We start from the raw sequence: 12,500 nt of genomic DNA, 5'->3' as shown, positions 1-12,500 counted from the left end.
TAGGTGGAGGCAGTGGTGGTGGTGGTGGTAGTTGTGAGAAGGAGTTGCTGGATTGTTAAGGGGCGACGGTTCAGAATGTTAAAGGGAGGTGGCAGTGTTGGAGGTAGTGGATGGTGGTAGTGGTGGTGGCAGAGGCGACAAGGAGTGGTAGTGTTTAGGGCAGCGGTGCAGAGTAGGGCGAGGTGGCTGTGTTAGCGGTGGTAGACAGTGTTGGGGTGTGTGTGTGGCGGAAGGGAACGAGAGGGTAGAGGCTGTGTACTTAACCCTGGTTGAATAGACGAGGAGGAAAGAGAGGGTGGGGAGATGCCGAGTGGTGGCTGCTGCTGGGGTGAGGGTTATAATTACAGCGCTGTGGTGGCCGGGTGCATGTTGGTGTTAAGGGCCCGTTATGGTTATTGTGGTGTTTGTGGCGCGGTGGTAAGGGTGGCACGAGCCGGGATTAGCGTCTGCTGGTCCGGGCGTTGTGGTGTTCAGGGATTCTGTTTGTTTTTAGTACTAATTTTCGTGTGATGTGTTTGATGTTTGGGATCAGAACGTTGATTTTGGTAAATATAAAGTGTTAAGAAGTGGATTAAGTTGTGAATAAAAATTTTGACTGCATCTGCTGATTAAGCTGTTCGGGTGTTTAAGGCTTCTGTTTGATTTTACTGTTATTTTTTTCGTGTAATATGTTGTGTTTGAGCTCAGAACGTTGATTTCAGTAAATACAAAGTGTGAGGAAGTAGATTTTTTTTTTTTTGTAGTGTTTGGGTTCAGAAGGTTGATTTCGGTTAATACAAATTGCGAGGAATTAAATGTTAACGTTTTTTTGTGGTGTTAAGGCTCAGAACGTTGATTTCAGTAAATACAACGTGTGAGGAAGTAGATTTTAAAGAAGTGGAGGGAGAATTTTGACGGTTTTCCAAAATCGATAATGCTTAGGTAAAGATGAAGGTAAAGACCTGCATCTCACAAAACGCTTAAAACATTGATTTAGGTCAATATAAACATGTGAAGGCATTTATTGGAATTTTGACTGTTTCTCGAAGGTTGTAAAGGTGAATAAAATCTGTAATCTCGATATAAAGGAATACTAAGGATAAGAACTCGGCATACAGGAAGGCTAAAATATGTGATCTGAAAATTAAAAGGTGACAAGTGTAGTCATGCTTAACACGTCATTTACTCGCGTGTATGGTAATTATATAATTTGATCCAGCGCACCAGCTTTCAAACGTTAAACCTCTGCTCCCCCTCCCACCACCACCACCACCACCACCACCACCACCACCTCGAGTATTACACGGGATGCCATACGTGATCCGCGGGGTGGGAGAAAGCCATCAGCTGCTGCATGTCATGGATTAATTTTGCCTCATGTCATGCCAAAAATAAAAGAGAAAAGAGAAAGGGAGTGAGGACTTGAATATTCGAATTACATAACGAAGAGGTAGAACATTTCGAGTCTCTCTCTCTCTCTCTCTCTCTCTCTCTCTCTCTCTCTCTCTCTCTCCACACACACACACACACACACACACACACACACACTATACAAATATCCATACCACCACCACCACTTCCTCACTTATTTACAGTCTTTGCCACGAAATCTCCCAATAGCTTTACAGGACAGGAAAGCTCTATACGCCAATATATCATGGGGAGTGTGGAGCAGCAAGCACAGACAGGCACACGCTATGATGTCATGCAGTGCTGACAAGAATAGGGGCAGATCACTTCACCGCAGCAAGTAGCAGGATGAAGGGCATAATGTTCACGTTGGTGGCACGCCCTTGTCCTATGAATAAACGAGTGTATGGAGAGGCGAGCGGTTGAGGCGGATATGAGAGGATCGATGACTGAATCATCGTTGTGGTTATAAGGTTCTTTCTAGCATTCCACGATCAATGCTTGTACTACCACTGCTACCACTATCACTACCATCGCCATGCTGTTTTCTCACATTCCATCACCATCACTGCCACCACTAGTACTATTGCTACTGTCACCACCATTTACTTGTACTACTACTACTACTATTGCTGCTACCATTATCAGTAGCAGCATCATCCTACTATTTATTTATTTTTTTTCTTCTTTTCATCCTTGCGATTTATCTGTAGATCGATGAGTTACATGCCCTGTCGTTTTGTCCTGTATTTTCCTTTGTAAGATAGTTTTGGCTTTAAATGATTGGTATTTTATTATTTATACGTTATAATTTTATCAGCATGTCTGTTTTCTACATGTCGAAACACTCGTCCAGTCTCTTCCTTTGGACTAAGCACAGCTGAGATCTCCATTCAACTTGTATCTTTTGGTAACTTAAATTAGTGAAGGAAGATATTATTGTATAGCTTTGTATCTTTCATCTTTTCAGATGCTGGTCCTACTCTTCATTCATTCACATGAGAGTGCACTTCTGGAGCAAGTGTGGGAGGAGAGGCTGCAGCCCACACGACACTGCTAGACGAGGTAGAGTCAAAAGCTCTCTGTGTTTGCTTGTCTTGCTCCTGTTTCGTGCAGTGTATTAGCAGTCTGTGCCTCTCCTGCTTCCACGGCCTTGGTGTAGAATGTCTTTAATTAAATGTTCTTTCTATTCATGGTGTATTAATGCAATGTTGTCCTTGTTTATTCATTCCTTTCACGTAATACTCTGGAGCGTTCTGGCCGATTGTGTTTTATATATTGATTGATGTATTAATTGATTTATTACTTTATTTTTGTTTTGCATATACATTTATTTTGATGCATATTTTTGCGGTCTTCCGGAAACAAAATGTAAGTTTTGTGGGAACTTGGCATTTTTTTTCAAGGGGATACGCTCAGTGACCCTTGTCTTCCCAGATAAATTTAATTGCCAATTATCTGTCTCCTCTTCCAAGCGGATGATGACGGTGAGGGGAATATATCTGATGACAGAACTAATTATAAAAATTATCATGATAAAAAAATAGTAATGATTATGATTCTTCGTGATCATAACAAGGATTATGATCACTAACACTGCCCTCATCATCATGTTTCATTGTCTTATATTGAGATCTGTGCAGTATTTGCATGGATACTGTCATAACTATTACTATCATTTTTCACTCTCCTTTCTTCATCTATTTTGTACCACGTGGTTCTGCGGCACAGTGCTAGACTCATAACCGTAATGCTACGAGATTGATCCTGGCGCAGGGTAGAAGACGAGAGAAGAGGAAGCGCCCTTTAGTAATTCTCTCCGGCGACATGTATTAAGACTTACTATTGCCGCACCGTAACTTAAATGATTTCATTCAAAATTCACGCCTTGGAATTACCTTTGTTTCCCTTGGTCCTCTCCCTCAAGCAGCAACAGTGAGGCGTGGTGTGTGTGCGCCATTCTTAGTAAGCCATACTTTGGCGTGGCTCTGCGGGGCGACTGAAGGCGATCAGACCTTAATTATGAGCGAGCCCAGTTACTGCGAGGCTGGTGAGGCGGTGCTGTATGTGCCTCTGGGGCTCATCTTGTATTCCTATTAGGGGCTCCTTCCAGCATTACCCTTCCTGGCCACCTCAGAGACGCCGCCAAGACTTGGTGCGCGAGGGATACAGCCCGTGGCGTCGTGTCCGTAGTGAGTCTGGGCGGAAGAGAAAGGTTGGAGTGAGGGACGAGTCATAGCAGCAGTAATGATTTCGCTTTATCTCAGTCTAGTCGTCAAACATCAGCTTTAGGTGCTTAGAATGAGGGAAGCTTCCTCAAATCCGAATTACATTATTTTTAACCTTTCTCTCTCCAGCATTTGTGTGTGAATCGATGAGCTACTGTCCCTGATTCCCAGTCACGCTCGTACACCCTGTTCTGACTCCAGCGGGAAAAGTTCGGGGATTAACGGTATTAATGTTGCTGCCGCCGCTGGTGGTGGTGGTGGTGGTGGTGGTGGTGGTGGTGCTTCTTGCTTGCTCGCTTGTTTCCTTTCTTGCGTGATTATCATTGCTGCTGGTGTTCTTGCTTCTTGCTTGCTTGCATGCTCCTGAAATGCTGGTACTGCTGCTACCTTTTTATGTAACGTACTACTACTGTTACTACTACTACTACTACTACTACTACACTACTACTACTACTATAACATTTACAACTATTACTTACCAATAATTACTATAAACACACACACACACACACACACACACACACACACACACACACACACACACACACACACACACACACACACACACACACACATCTCAGAGCTGTAAGTCACTTTTACCAATTACTTGAACACACAGAACGTGACTGAACTACATTACGTATATTTTTGAGGCGCAAACACCGCCGCCTCTTCCCCCTCAAGATACAAGGTGCGGTTATTGGAGAAGTAAATCAGGAAATCGTGCAGTCTTTTTTTTTTTTTTCTTTTTTCGAGTGTTTATGTGCTGTGTATGTTTGTGTGGCAATAGTGATTTTTTTTTCTTGTTTCAGAGGTTGTCGAGATTATTCTTTCGTAATCGTAATTTCTCTCTCTCTCTCTCTCTCTCTCTCTCTCTCTCTCTCTCTCTCTCTCTCTCTCTCTCTCTCTCTCTCTCTCTCTCTCTCTCTCTCTCTCTCTCTCTCTCTCTCTCTCTCTCTCTCTCTCTCTCTCTCTCTCTCTCTCTCTCTCCCTTCCTGTCTTAACTCCCTCCATGTTCCCTAAGGAGAGAGGGAGAGGGGAGATGAAGAAATGAGGGAGAGGATGAGAATGATGAGTAGAATGCGTAATTAATGATGACCGGAGAGAGAGAGAGAGAGAGAGAGAGAGAGAGAGAGAGAGAGAGAGAGAGAGAGAGAGAGAGAGAGAGAGAGAGAGAGAGAGTGTTTTTGATAACTGGCGTGGACCGAATGGGAATATTTCCGAGTGATTAATGATGACGATGAAGGTTGGTGATTGTAATGATGGAACGATAATTACCGGGACGTGTCGAGCTCATTGACGGAGCCTAATAACAGTGGCTGGCTGCCTCCTCTCTTACACACACACACACACACACACACACACACAAACACTTATTTTTGAGACTGGCTGATGAGGAAGGAAAATAATTACGGGATGAAAACGTGGGTATGATTATAATGATGCTACTTATGATTGTTTAAGTGAATATAAGAAACAAAAGGGTGATTGAGAAGGAACATGGAAGTGTGATGATATTGGTGGTTTTGGTTGCAATAATACTAGTAATGACGATAATGATAGTCCTTGCTACCTCTACTCTGCTACTATTATTACCGGCACCACTGCTACTGATGCTACTACTGCTACTGTCACTACTATTATCGCTACTACCTAATGATCATACTACTACTACTACTACTAATAATAATAATAATGATAATAATAATAATACTGATTATGCCAACTACAACAATAATAATAACAACAGCAGCAGCAACAGCAGCAAGAAGCATATCTAACTCACCGTAAGCCCTCGTTAAAAATGTAGTTAGTCTCATGAGAAGGAAATGCCAAGTACGTATGAAAAAAAAGGGTTCGTTACTGCGTACTTCACCTTGTTGGTCATCCACTTGACCTCTCCAGCTTTTCACATGAGGACCACTGCACCACACGATTGACCATAATTTCCGCCTTACTTTAATTTCACCCTGATTTCACCTTTTTTCTGGCATTTTCTTAACTCTCCTTGCTTATTTATCCAACTATTTCTGCTTCCTGTTTTATGAGTTTTGTTCTTCCATGTAACCAGACGTATAACCTAAAAAAATTAAAAAAAAAACTTTGATATTTAATTTTATTTCTTGAACTTAACTAGATTTCACCTTTTTCTAGCCTTCCCCTAATTATTGCTTCTTATTTATCTACCTCTTCCTGATTAATGAATTCTTTGTTACCTGTTTTTCATCTTGTTTTAGAATGCTTTGAATAATGCCGAGGTGTCTGCTATTCGGTTTCCTTTTGTCGTGTTCTTTCATGTCTTTCCTTTGATTAATTTAGATTTTAAGGTTTTCTTCTATATTTTCCTTATTTATAGCATGTTTCAATTAAGTAGAGTCAAAGTTAAGTTTTCCTCCAGTTTTTATCTCCATTTTTTTTATTTTATTTTTGCTATTCTCTCTCTCTCTCTCTCTCTCTCTCTCTCTCTCTCTCTCTCTCTCTCTCTCTCTCTCTCTCTCTCTCTCTCTCTCTCTCTCTCTCTCTCTCTCTCTCTCTCTCTCTCTCTCAATCTTTTTTATAGCATGTTTCAATTAAGTAGAGTCAAAGTTAAGTTTTCCTCCAGTTTTTAACTCCATTTTTTTTATTTTATTTTTGCTATTCTCTCTCTCTCTCTCTCTCTCTCTCTCTCTCTCTCTCTCTCTCTCTCTCTCTCTCTCTCTCTCTCTCTCTCTCGTCTTCCAATTTCAGTCATTCTTCCTTTAATTATTTACATATTTGTGTCTCATATCCATCGCTTTCATCTTATTCTTGGTGTAATTTGAATATTGCTATGTTTTCCTTCAAATTTTCTTTTTTTTTTGTCTATCTTTTTCCTTCTGTTTTTATTCCCTCAATCTTTTTCGTCATCATTTTCATTCATCCTCCCTTTTAATTATATCAGTACCCGTTTGTATTTCATCTTATTCTTTGTATGTTCTGAATAATATCGAGGTATGCTTTCCTTCCACTTTTCTCTCTGCCCTTTCTTTTTTTTTTTTTTCGTCTTCCAGCTTCATTCGTGCCTCCCTCATTCCGGTACATCGTCAGGCCGCCATCAGGAAATTTCATCACTTGCTTATTACGCTTCATAACCTTGTTGCAGCGTGCGGGGGAAGATTCTCTCTCTCTCTCTCTCTCTCTCTCTCTCTCTCTCTCTCTCTCTCTCTCTCTCTCTCTCTCTCTCTCTCTCTCTCTCTCTCTCTCTCTCTCTCTCTCTCTCTCTCTCTCTCTGTATATTCAATCTGCAAACATTTCCTTGAGCTCCGTATTTTTATGGTCATCCTTCTTATTTAATTACGTGTATGTGTGGAATTCTGTCCGTTCTAGTTTTATTATACTTTTTTTCATATGTCGCTTTTTATTTGGTATTTCTCTAATATATTTTCATTTATTTTTTATTTCATATCGTGTTCTTTCATCTGCTATTCATTTGACTCCTTTTTTATTTTTTTTTATTTTTCCTCTCGTTTCGTTCGGATTCCATAACATCATTACCTTGTCCCTTCCCCTCGTGTCTTGCTTTTTTCACCTCACTTCACTTACCTCCCTTGCTATGTACTTTCCCTTCTCTCCTCCCTCCTCTTCCTCCATCCCCTTCTCCGCTCCCTGAAATTACTTCTCTTTCTACTTCCCCTTATGGTCTGCTTTCTCCTCCTACAATTAACTTTCCTTTCTGCTCTACCTGCTCCTCCTCCTCTCCCTACATTTACCTCCCTTCTTCCCCTTCTCTTTATTCGCCCTTCTTTACGATCACCTTTCTTTCCTACATATTTTCAATCTCTTCTTTCTTTTCCTATAGTTAACTTTTTTCTAATTCATCATTTTTTTTTCCATTTCCCCATACAGCTGAGTTCTTTCTTTCCCCTCTTTTGCACGTACTTCCCTTTCCATTCTTGTAGTTATTTTCCTGTCATTTCTTCTTGTCACTTCTTCGTTTTCCCTCTATTTATTTCCCTTGATTTTTTTTCCACCTGCTTTTCTCCTTACATTTTCCTTCCTTCTTTTTCTATTGCCTCATCTCCCCAGTCTTCTCTCTGAAAAAGTTACCTTCTTTCTGTACTTTCTCTAATCTCACCACTATTTTACCTACCTTCTTTTGCTACCTTCCGTTCTGTCTTAACATCATTCCACTTAACTCCCTTTTCTAACTTTTGTCCCATCTCTTCTTTCTCTCCATAAAGTTACCTTCTTTTCCTACTTTCCCTTTGTCTCACCACCTTGTACTGACCTTCCTTTCCTACCTTCAATTTTGTCTTACTATCCCTGCATTTGATTTCTTATCTTACCCTCCCTTCATTTCCATCTCTTTCTACTCGTCTTCCTGCAAAGTGGTAGTCCGTCTGTCTGCCACATTTCCCCAGGTCGGCACTCCTTGCAAGTTGGCCAATGGCACTGCTAAGCCTTGTCTGGTACATAAAGGCAAGCCATTACAAAGACGTATTGATTCTACTCTTTGACAGTCCTATTGATGATATCCCATAAGGATTTCTTTTGTACCTCTTGGACCTCCTTCCCGCTGATCCATCCTGTGTATGTGTGTGTGTGTGTGTGTGTGTGTGTGTGTGTGTGTGTGTGTGTGTTATATATTTTCTCTGAAAAATATCAGCAACAACAGCAGCAGCAGCAGCAGAAGTGACAACAAACACAACAACAACAACAACAATAATAACTACAACTACTACTACTACTACTACTACTACAAAACAGCAACAGCGTACCAAGATCACTAATAACAATAACTACTACTGCTAATATTACTACAACTACCATCACTACTACTACTACTACTACTACTACTACTACTACTACTACTACTACTACTACTACTACTACTACTACTACTACACACATAAATAGTATTAAAGATGATCCACTCAAACACTCGCCATTGTAAAGACGGCTGTCGTACACACCTATGTGCTTTAAACACTCGGCGTCAGCATTTTTATTTTCACCTCCGCAAGATAGATATGTGCTGGAGTGAATTAGTTTGCTGTCTCCCACACACTTCGCTCCACAGAATGCGAACTGTAAAATTAAAATATAACATTACATTATTTTCAAGGGCGAGTGGAATGATTTAAGAATTGATGTATTGTCCCTTGCACTCTTAAATTTCCACGGTATAAAGTGTCAGGTGAAAAAAAAAGTTGTGGGCAAGTCTAGTGAGTTATGATTGAATGTGTTTTCTCTTACACTCTTTCTTAGGATGTAAAACTCAAGGCTCAAAATTATGTCTGCGTTATTACTTAGAGGGAATTCAGTGACTTTAATTACTTGTCTCCCAGAACTGTGTATATGTGGCCTCAAAAACTCATAGGATAACTAAGAAGATTAAAGACTCAATGTGTACTTTCTTTAAGGGTCGCCACAGTGGCTCAGACTTCTCCAACACGCTCGTTCTTCTGTATCTTCCTCAATCACACCCACCATAAGCGTTTCTTCACAAAGTATCAAGCTGAAGGAAGATAGTGTGGATGCTTATTAATCTATTGAAGTCTACTAATAATTTGTTTTCTGATTGATAAAATCTTACTGTAGACTTGATACGTATTGGAGTAATTAACAGATAGACTAGACTGATGACATTGCAATCCTAATACTGTGGCGTTTTATAGGTTCTACAACAGGGAGAATCACGAGTAAGAAAGACTGATGGCATTGTATGGGCCACTACTGTCTCATTTTATTAATTTACTAGAGTCCGAGAGATCACGAGTGAGATTGACAGATGGCGCTGTATCTCTGCTCTTTTATTCATCAAGTATCTATAGCACGGGAGGTCAGAAGGAAGATTGACTGATGGCACTGTGCTACGGGCTTGTTTCATGAAGTTACTGACGCGGGTGTTGAGAGGACAGCCAAACGTAATTGGGAAATTGGACTTCAAAGCACAGTGAAACCGCATGCACCGTTGAGTATTTTGTAATCTTTTTATACGTGTGGTATGTCCCTGGAATATATATATTTTTCGAATTTCTTCAAAGCAAAGTGAAAAAAAAAACTGCTCTTCAGCAAAAAAACAAGAATCCAATATACTTTTTTTGTGTGTTTTTGAAGACACGGCGCAGTGGACATGCGGCATTTTTCCATGAGTGAATCCTCGAAATTCGTCACAGATTTGTAAGAAAAAAATGCAATAAATAATAATCATTCGGTTTTCGAAGTGTTGCAAACTCTGACATCTATATATAAGACACCCACACACACACACACACACACACACACAGCCATGTAGCCACTGATAGCATTTTAAACTTTCAAAACCTGCATAATGAGCGCTATTGTATGCAAGTTATTAGCTGACAGTATTGCAGTGTTTATGCCACAGGTTCTTCATGAGGCGGCAAAAAAAAACTCAACCTAGTAGTAATGTACATTGTGAAATTATCAAGACTTCACGGGAGTATTTTCTATTTCTGTCAGGGAAAGGATGTGAGGCGCATTTTCATATTTGTTTTCTTTCTATATATTCCCTGAGAGCAATATTAGTAATCAAACTTGCTCCAACTGCTTTTTTAAATCTCCTTTTATAGTTTATGTTTTTGGAAGTGAGATGTTGAACGTGTTTTTTTTTTCTCTCTTTGTGCGCGTGTGTGTAGGTCTGTTTTGTATATAGCAGCGAAATGTCGAAAACTGAACGATGAAGGGGTCGTTTCAGGATTGGAGTGTGTAGGTGCGGGGTATGGAACGGGCAAATCAGTGCATACTATTGTGCCGTGGTGTGGAAGTACGTGGCCAGTGGTGCCAAGTCAAGGCTCCTGAAATGTAAAGTTGTCCACGAAACTATTCCTTTTCACCAGGGGCAGACGGGGCAAAGAGAATGAATGATGTGCGTACGAGTGTGAAGTGTATTGTCTGGGCTGCCCTGTGTGGGATTACCGGCCTCGTATATAGATAAATAAGGAGAAGTGTGTTGGTATCATCGACAAAACGATAGAGCTCTTATCAATCTATTCAACGTATCTCTCAATATATATTTACTGTTTGTGGTTTATTTTTCGTGAGCCGAAGAAGGGAGATAGGCGGATCAGAGTCTGGCATTTTCACGGAACGACTCCGGTGAAAATCTGAACAGAAAAATAATATTGGTGTGTGTACCTGATGTTTGTGGATATATTTGGCCGTCGAGCGAGTACTAGAAATGAAGATCACTGGAAAATATGAAGAAAACTTACTTGTCCCAGAATTAGATCAGGGAAAGAGAGGAGGAGGAGGAGGAGGAGGAAAACAACGACCCCAACAACATACTCGTACAAGAAAAACAACAGTAAGAACAACAGCAACGACGACGACGACGACGACGACAACGACAACAACAACAACAACAACAACAACAACAACAACAACAACAACAACAACAAAGAAAATAAATAAATAATGCTAAGCAGAAGAAAAAAAAGGATATTGAATAGAAAACAACAGAAAACCACCACCATCACCACCACCACCACCACAACAACAACAACAACAACAAAGAAAAAACGAAAAAGAAAATAAATAAATAATGCTAAGCAGAAGAAAAAAAGGATATTGAATAGAAAACAACAGAAAACCACCACCATCACCACCATCACCACCATCACCACCACCAACAACAACAACAACAACAACAACAACAACAACAACAACAACAACAACAACAACAACAACGACAACGACAACGACAACGACAACGACAACAACAACAACAACAACAACAACAACAACAACAACTCACCAGAATAACAGCGTGGAAAAGTACGAATTATCACCACACCAGCAGCAGCCTGCCACCAAATTAGTTAACTTTAATATTTGTAATAATTTGGCTTGTCATCATTTTTAATTATTTGTATCTCCCCCTCCTGTAATGGGCCGATGGTGTACTTGGGGGTGAGTGTAACTTGATTAGTGTTGCTTTGTTTTCTTACTTTTGCCACTGATGGAGGAGGAAGGGGAGAAGTGGAAGGGTCGAGAAGAGAGGAGGGAAGGAAAGAGGAGGGTTGGTTAGGAGTGGTAAGGAAAAAAAAACATGGAAGGAAAGTGAGATGAAGAATGGTAAGGGAAGGTGAAGGAAGAGAAAGATAGGACAAGAATTTAATGATAAGAGAGGAGAATGATTGGAAATGTAAAGGAAAGATGTGAAGGTAAGAGAAAATGAGGAAAGGAAGTTATACAAAGGAAAGGAATGAAAGTAAACGAACAAAATGATGAATAGGAATAGGAATATAAAGGAAAGTAAAGGAAGTTGATAGTAAGGGAACAGTGTCATAGAAGATAATACAAGGAAGTGCAAAGGAAAAAAAATGGACAACGAAGGAAAGGAAAGAAGAAGGAACTGACTTACGGAATGGAAAGAAAAGGAAATAATGGAAATAAGAAAATAAGAGACGATAGTGGGAAAAGAATAAAAAAAATGAGGAAATGGAAACAAAAGAGACGAATTCAGAAGAAGCAATAGACCGTGAAGAAAGAGGAAAGAACTCAGCGGAAAGGAAAATAAGAGGAAGCGAAACAAAGGCAAGAGAAGGACCGTGAAGGATTGAAGGAAAGAGAAGGAAAGTAAAGGGAAAGGAAGAGAAGGAACAAAAACGAATGAAGGTGAAGTGGAAGAAAGAAAGAAAGATGAAAGAAACGTGAAGGAATGAAGGTGAAGGGAAAGGAAGGAAGGAAGGTGAAGGGAAAGGAAGGGAAAGAACCACAGCAGATGTGCCGTAGCTTACCGGGACGATGGAAGCTCCAGATGGCACCCTTTCCTCCCTTACCCCCTTTCCTTCCCTCCTCCTCTCCCTCCCTATCTCACACTCCCCAGCTGCTCCTTTATCTGTCTCTCCAGCTGCTATCTCTCCTATGCGCCCCCCTTTTTGCTCTCTCCCGCCCTTC

The 12,500-nt window shown here is 40.5% G+C and overlaps 1 protein-coding gene across 3 annotated transcripts in view; it reads left to right on the top strand.

Moving 5' to 3' along the window:
- The window catches only part of LOC135093210 (agrin-like), a 503,425-nt gene that overhangs the window by 47,549 nt on the left and 443,376 nt on the right, over nucleotides 1-12,500 (top strand). For all 3 annotated transcript variants that reach the window (XM_063992187.1, XM_063992185.1, XM_063992186.1), the window contains exon 2: nucleotides 2,360-2,454. The gene's annotated coding sequence lies outside the window, so the exon portion shown is untranslated. The remainder of the gene's footprint in view (nucleotides 1-2,359; nucleotides 2,455-12,500) is intronic.

The sequence above is a fragment of the Scylla paramamosain genome, chromosome 42, assembly GCF_035594125.1.
Source record: "Scylla paramamosain isolate STU-SP2022 chromosome 42, ASM3559412v1, whole genome shotgun sequence".
Lineage (NCBI taxonomy): Eukaryota > Metazoa > Arthropoda > Malacostraca > Decapoda > Portunidae > Scylla > Scylla paramamosain.
This window is presented reverse-complemented; position numbering and strand designations above follow the sequence as displayed.